This window comes from Monopterus albus, unplaced genomic scaffold (genome assembly GCF_001952655.1).
Source record: "Monopterus albus unplaced genomic scaffold, M_albus_1.0 scaffold15.1, whole genome shotgun sequence".
In the NCBI taxonomy this organism is placed as follows: Eukaryota; Metazoa; Chordata; class Actinopteri; order Synbranchiformes; family Synbranchidae; genus Monopterus; species Monopterus albus.
Window position 1 is genome coordinate 991,103 of NW_018127895.1, and position 7,596 is coordinate 998,698.

A 7,596-nucleotide genomic window follows, 5' to 3' on the forward strand; every position below is an offset into this window, starting at 1 on the left:
GTAGACTCAGCGCCCCCAAGATGCAATGGGTCCTGGTCTCCTTAGTCATCACTGCCCTTCCCTTGTTGTATGTATTATAGACCCTGTTATGTTGTCACTTTGTTGTTTTTATTCCATTAAACCACCTTTTTTGTACTAGCACCTGGGTCAGCCATCTTGAGTCCAACCCCAGTTCTCCCTCACCCTCCTGGTGAGGGGGACTAAACCATAACAGCAATAGTGAAACAAAAATAACAAGGTACAATGACTTGCTCTAGAAACAAAAAATAACAATCAAATATTGTCAAAGCTGGTTTTAGCACTGTTTTACACAAACTTCTTGATGCTGTTGTTGATCCAGTCGCTGAAGGCAGACACACAGGTGAACACTGAAGGTTTCTTGTCTCTCATGCAGGCTTAAGGTTCAAAGCCGGTGACATCATGAACCTCAAAGACCTGCGCAGGCAAAAGCACCCTGAAAATCCCTCTGTAGGAGAAGGAAATCAGATTTACTGTACAAGTAAGAAGATGCACAGTTACTATAAATCACCTCTCTGCCATTCAGTTTGTAAAGATCAATTTTTTACCAAAAACCTGAGGTTTCTGGAGGCAAATGTCTGAGCTTTATTTTATAAAACTACTGAGATTCAACGGCCTTCAGTGCTTTTCTGAAGAATTTTTCTATTTTTCAATTCTTTCTATGTGTGCACTTGCATGCTTGCTCACTACAGTTAACAGATAATGCTCCTGTGTTCTTTGTCCTCTCATGCCTGAGGACTGGACAGCCTTTGCAATCAAGGCTGGCTGATCACAAACAAAACTGTTAACAGGCTGTTGCATAAAGGACTACCCAATCATTAGAGACCAGTATATTTATATAATACAGTATGTGTAGTAAAATGTTTGAAGAGAATTTTAACAATCAATTGCTATCCACAGTCATCACTACTTTCTGTAATTACTGTTTTTGTAAAGCTGAATGCAGCCTTTCACCTGGCAGACTGACTTCACCTCCTATCCAGCACAGATCACGGAGTACCTGAGGGTGTCCCACCTGTAAACAGGCTTACTGCAGATATGGAAGTGAATAATATGAAGGGCTACCTGATTTAGCTTCTCTACTGTTCCAGCCTGTGAAAAAGCAGGGAGTCCCAGCAGGCATCACACCCCCAGGTCTGGGCAAACAGATGGGATTGATCTCCTTTGTAATATTGGCAGGCTTTGTCAGATGCACCAGAGCAATGCTGTTGGTGATGTCACTGTGATACGGCTCACACCCCTCATAGCGGATGATACCATTCACATTAGAGCAGGCCTCTGTTGAAGGAACATCCATAGAGGAGTTCATGTGGTGCTTCCCCAGACACATTATCCAGTAGGAGGGTTTATTCAGTGGACTGGAGAACAGATGGAAGATTAATGGAAGATCAGAGGTTGTTTTAATTTTCCCTGCAGCTATTGTACAAGCCGTTAACAGGCAAAAGGAATGAAAGTGTTTATAAAGTGCTGCTTTTTAATGTGCAATAACTGTTTTTTTAACCACTTGGGGGAGCTGAAACTAAATGATCATCACCTTTAAACTGATATGGCAAACCTGTTTGCAAATAGCAGTTTACTTAAACATCCATCCATTCATATGGGGTTGTGTTTCTGGCCAGCTGGTGAATGGATGTTAATTTAGTTTTTGGTCTCTACCAGCTCCAGAGGGAAATATCTTGACTTTAGCTGCTAAATGCTCCACTCTGTTCACCAGCTGTCTGGCTGAAATTTGGTGCTGTGCAAGTAGTGTACAATGGGTTCTCATCTATTTGTTTAATTTTGCTGAAACTAGCTATCTGCTGTGGCCAAAACATTTCTATGAAAACAGTAAAGTTGCGGGTGTGACAGCTAAACAAACAATGAGCTAAAACTCAGCTATAAAGCTGGAGAGAAAAGGAAGTTACACACATACCTAGACTTCCTATTCTGACTTTGAGGCCAACTTTGGTCTTCATGCACAGCAGACTCTGCTCCGGTGAGAAAAATGGAGGCAGACGGTTAGCCAATGGCCACCTGGATCCTCCACTGGCAGTGGACTTTGTTGCTGTAGCTGGCAGGGAAACCCACAGAGGATAAGATGCAGACTGTGCAGTCAGGTCCTTTGGCTCTTCACAGCCAGATGCTACACAGGGAGGACAGAGGGGGAAAACCAAAAATATAAGCACTGACTTTGTACCGTGTTTAGTTTTTGAGCAAAGTGGGTCACTTCTCACTGTAGAGGTCTCTGTGGATGATCCAGGGCAGGTACTGTAGGCAGAGAAGTGGATGAATACAGAGGGTTTCTTACTCATAATGCATCTAATGAGGCCAAAGCAGGTTATTCCATGAATTTCCCAAGGACCACCTGAGGCATCTGGGCACACCAGAGGGCCACTTGAATGTTCCTGTCAAAGTCACAAATCAAAATTAAATCACATATGCATGAAAAAAATTCTTCTCACTGATAATCAGAATGCTGTAAATAAATATATTAGTCCTCTGCCTTGGTAGAACTTTATCTGACAGGTAAACTTGAGCTCATCAGAATCAAATGTATTACTTGATAAGCGCATTGATAAATTGTTTTAAAAACAAATGAGGTGTTCATGCCTTATATCCAGCAGAGGGCAAGCAACAATACATTTTTAACAGCACAAAAATATGAAGATGAATGACACCTGAGGTGGATTATTGCATTGTTTCAATTGATAAACTATCGTCTTAAACTAGTTTCAAAAGGTAAGACTAAAGATTTAGTTAAACATATAGATGTGAAATGCATGTGTAATCTTCCAACGAACATGAAACTCAAAACACACCAGTTTCCCCTGCCAATGGCATAGCGCTTCTTGCCCTCAGGAAAGTCTTCTTCCTCTGAAGGAAGGCAGGCATAAGAGATCTCATCACTGATCCCCATCCAGCTTGACCAGGGCAATGTCAAACCCTAAAGTGAGCACTGTCGGATAACTGAAGCCCTCATGGGGATACATAGACACAATGAAGTACTTGGCACTGTGTAGTTCAGGTTGTTTGCCAAGGCACATGTGCCAACGCTACAACTCATCACCATACCTGGGTAAGAAATCAGCAGATGAATCAATGATAATATATCACAATTTACAGTAAAGACAGTGTACAGACCCCCTCAACATACTGTATGTTACTGCATCATACTGTTCAAACTGACAAGATATTGGCACAGTACTTTGTTCAGTTGTTATAGAACATGGCTGTGATACAGCAGATGTGGCAAATTTCTAAGTATACATCCTACTCAAACATGATATCATGCACAGGCTCCACAGCACAGGGCACTGTAGACCATTAGCCAGGGCACTGAGGCATTTATAACAAGGCATTGCTCCTCCACTGTAGTATGCCTGAGGTGAAAGCACTGTCTTCTGAGAATATGCAAATAGGCTTCAAGGATGTCTGAGAAAACTTTGTGCAAAAAACCTTTGTGAAAACTTTGACATCAAAAACCTGACCTACTGGTCATGCTCTAGCACCTTGTCAAAAAACACAAGGAAAAGCATGCCATGGACTCTTTACAATAAACAACTTGAGCAGCTTTCATTTTAATGTTACAGAAATAATTTTACATGCACTTATGTGAAGATGGGAGGAACAGAACATTTAATATATGAAGCACTGGACTGCTGTAAGCATTCGGATCCTATGAATAAGTGTACCACCACTGGTGTGGAAAAGTGTGGGCTCTGAATGACTGCCTGGCCAAACCTGAAGCAAACCCAGTGCCTGAGAGCGGCGCAGATTCTTGAAACCTTCCTCCCCAAAACCGCAGTTCATTACCAAGTCTACACCAAACACCATTCTCCTCTCATACACTGAGGGCGGGTCCTAGCTAGTGAAATCATTTTTATTTCTTTCTCTTTTATGTGAATTCTTTTCATTTATTAGTGGAGTGCCTCTTCTGTATGGACACTTGCCAGGACCAGCAGCGTGGCCTGGCTGACTCTCCATTAACAATGCGTGACACAACAACAGGAGAAATGGCTGCTTTCCTACATGCTCAGCCAGTCTAGAAAATGAGGAAACAACTGTAAAATATCCTGTTTGCTGTCTGATCATGTATGAATTGGTTTGTTTGTGCTTTGTGTATCTGAATATACAGCACATATCTGTAGCTAACAGATAAGCCCTTGTGTTGCAGGAAAGTGGCTTTCACTCACTGGCTCTGGCACTCCGATTCATATTTGTAAAATAATTTTCCAACCTCACCCGGTTGACATTGCTGGCTGAACTGCATCCCTCTGTTTTTGGCTTTCATTAATTTACTGGTCTGCAGTAATGTATTCAAACACAATACCATGCTTCTGCTACAAACAAACAATGGGTCTTGAATTAGAAAATGCATCACAGGATGCATAAAATGTTCAGTTATTTTGGACATCCAAGGATTTAATATCAAACTGTCCCAGTCACTCTTATCCCACATTTTCTCCCATTTTCCCTTCCTTCTTTCACCTCTGGTGACCAGGTGGGAAAAACCATAAACGCAGCAACATCTATAACACTCTTATTTCAGCAATTGGTTTGGCAAGAGCCTGGGCCATCTGGGGCTCATTGCTAGGTGAAAAATGGGAATTGGGTGACAGCCACTAGGCACTAGGCCACTTCATATTGTGCTTTAACACACAAAATCAGCTTGTTTTCCTACACATCTGGGCACAACAAGGAGGAGATGGGGGAGGGGGGTATGAAGAAGTGGTGAGGATGGGAGGAAACATGAATCGGATGAATATAGGCTAGGCCTCTGCATAGCTTCTGCTGTCTGAAAGTAAACGTTGGTAATTGGTGATAGAAGACTACTGCTCGGATAACCTGAAGATGGTGTATAATGTACAGTAGCTAAAAAAAATCTGTAAATCAGGAAAAAAAAAACCAAAATATCAAAGACTACACTGAACATGTAATAAAAATAGAGTGTTTCCCATCTGACACTTAAAATACATGTAGTTAGGGCAAAAAGATAAAGGAGTTTTATCTTGCTTTGTGTTTTACACTGTACTCTGACCCGTGCTTTGACACCATTCCCACTTCTTAGCTATAAACTTTGCTGCTTATATAAATACATGACACAGGAGTGTGATGTTTATATAGTTAGTCTTAATGAGGTGTTGAGCCGCTTCAGCAAGTGTGCCTCAAGTGTGAGTGTTGCCTGCTCTTGCGAGTGGATCGTCGTCAGTACAGTACCTGCAATATCCTCAGGATACACAGTCTCCCACATGACGGAGAATTCTTGGCCTGCGAGGCAACTGTCAGACTAGGAGGTGACAGATTTTGTGCCACTAGCACTGACCAGCACTGGGGTAAGAATGGCGCCACAGTGTGTGCCTGAAAATGACGGAGAATATGGACAGAGATAAAGGATGGAGGCAGAAAAGAGTTGAGCATAAATGAGGGGATGGTTCAAAGATATAGCTAAAGTAAATATGCATTATTCAGTGTACATACTGTAAGTGTGTGTACGCAGAGACACCAACAAATGATGGTGTCAGGGAATGTGATAGAATATTATTTACAGTGCACAAAATCAGGTGCCAAATCAACACTGTTCCTGCCAAGAGCCTATCAGCATTAAATATAACACTAAGCATTTAGGTAAGCTTACATTACTGCCAGAAATTGTTTTTCTTTGACTACTTCCCACCAGGTGGCGCCACAGTGGACTCACATGATCCACATGTTTAATTTGACACATCTTCTACCCCGTCTCCTGAGGGTGCCCAGGTACACTTCTGACATAAATGTAGTTAACTGTGCTGTGCAGTACATTACACAAAACCCCTCACACATACTATAAAACAAAACATTCAGTGACTAATTTTACATTTTAATCACTATTTGCTCAGAACATTTAATTTTGCAAACTAATGAACATGAATATTATGAGCACTACAAGAGGATAATTTGTGATATTTAATTACTGCCCAGCCCCACTCTGCTGACACATAAAGACATACTTTTAGTTAGCTTTAAGTGCTTATGTAACCTTTGCCAATGATGGCATAGCAGCAATTACTAAAGAAAGAAAAGGTAAATCTCATCAGCCATCATAAAGTTCTGGTCACACCAGACCTATAGTGGCAAAACCAAGAGTGGAGGTAATGTCGGCTCTTGTGTAAACATATGTTTTGATTTGTGAAAAGAAAATTGTGTTATTCCCTCTTTAATCAGTCAGACAGGCTCACTGTTAGGAGTCTTTGAGGCTACTGATACATACATATGGATGGCAGAATTTATGGGTTTGGAATTCTAAAACAGACCTTCTTCCTCTCATTTCTGCTTTCCATTTCTCTCTCTGCTTTGCACACTAACACACCACCCTTCAACTAACAGCACACACCACTAAAACTCCCAACACCTATCTGCATGTGTTGCACAGGCAGTGTGTGTTTGCACCTCAGTGTTTTATCCTTGAGAACTCAGCAAAAGATAAAGTTGCATCAGCCTTACTACAGCCACTGAAGGGAATAATAAGCAGAGGCAATTTATAGGTTTACAGGCTGTTTGCAACATAGATCCTAATCAACAGTTTTACAATGGGGACAGATATTGATACATACGGTAAACTGCTGGCTAAGCAAAGTAGACTAAACACAAGCCAAATTCCTCATATGTAACGAGGGCTGGTTTGCTCTGCTTAGCTTAGCGCCTCACCACCAAATACCTAAATGCAAAAAGAAGAGTTTATAACCTCTACTCCACATTGGCTGCCATTCTAATGATGACAGATATGGCTGATAAAGATTAAGTAAGTTAAAACACAAATAAACTAAATGTCAGACTCAATATTTCACAATAATATAATAATAACAAAAATAATTAGGTATCATTAATGTACGATGTATAAAAGATTAAGCAATGACTCACCTAGAATGCTTTAATCATCTGAAACAACCAGTTTATCCTCTTTGCAGTGTCCAGTCTGTCCCGTGATGGCCATTTCAGTCATTTGCAGTTTAAGAATCCATAGGGCACAGATATCCTTCAAGAACTGTTTAGATGAGCAGGATGTGGATCTGGAAAACCCAAGGTTTGGATCACTCCTATACTCCCATCTAGGATTACTGAAAAGCCACTCCCTGCCCAATAACAACATAGGAAGTAATGCTGAAAACAGTATTTTACCATATGCACCCCTCGAAAGATAGAGTGTCTGTCTGGAAACTGGATCAAAAGCTATGTTTGCTATGTGTGTGTGTATCAATTGATAAGGACCAGCTTGCTTTGATACAAAACTGCCCATGAATGGTTCATTATGTAGTACCTTAATTAGTCACAGGAGAAAACCAGACTGTCTGCCAATAGCTTTAATACAGTGATGAGTAGATAAACCACAAGAGGGGTCTCCCCACTCCGACACAGAGAGCTACTTGCATCCATCCTTATTTGGTAGATGTAACCAGATTAGAGCTGTGTCTGTGGTCAAGAAACAACCCTCATGGATAATGTGACAACATGGATAATGATGTTATAGTTTACAGCACATCAGTAATTTTCAAGAGATAATTGATTACAGTTTTGCAGTTTAACTCTGATAAAATAGCTCCAAAGCCTGCAAAAAAAGATGTT

General features: G+C 41.0%; 2 long non-coding RNA genes across 2 annotated transcripts in view; both read right to left on the minus strand.

Annotated features, from left to right (window-relative positions):
* Nucleotides 1-960: 960 nt before the first annotated feature.
* On the minus strand, nt 961-2,901 carry LOC109955579 (uncharacterized). Its single transcript, XR_002274284.1, has 3 exons — nt 2,817-2,901; nt 1,931-2,402; nt 961-1,376 (listed from the first exon to the last, which is right to left on the minus strand). It is a non-coding gene; the product is annotated as an uncharacterized LOC109955579 (long non-coding RNA).
* A 117-nt stretch (nt 2,902-3,018) lies between these two features.
* LOC109955580 (uncharacterized) overlaps nt 3,019-7,596 on the minus strand; it is a 5,309-nt gene continuing 731 nt past the window's right edge. Inside the window, exons 2-4 of the long non-coding RNA XR_002274285.1 lie at nt 6,895-7,043; nt 5,215-5,355; nt 3,019-3,069 (exon numbers count right to left, since the gene is read on the minus strand). This is a non-coding gene — a long non-coding RNA (uncharacterized LOC109955580). The remainder of the gene's footprint in view (nt 3,070-5,214; nt 5,356-6,894; nt 7,044-7,596) is intronic.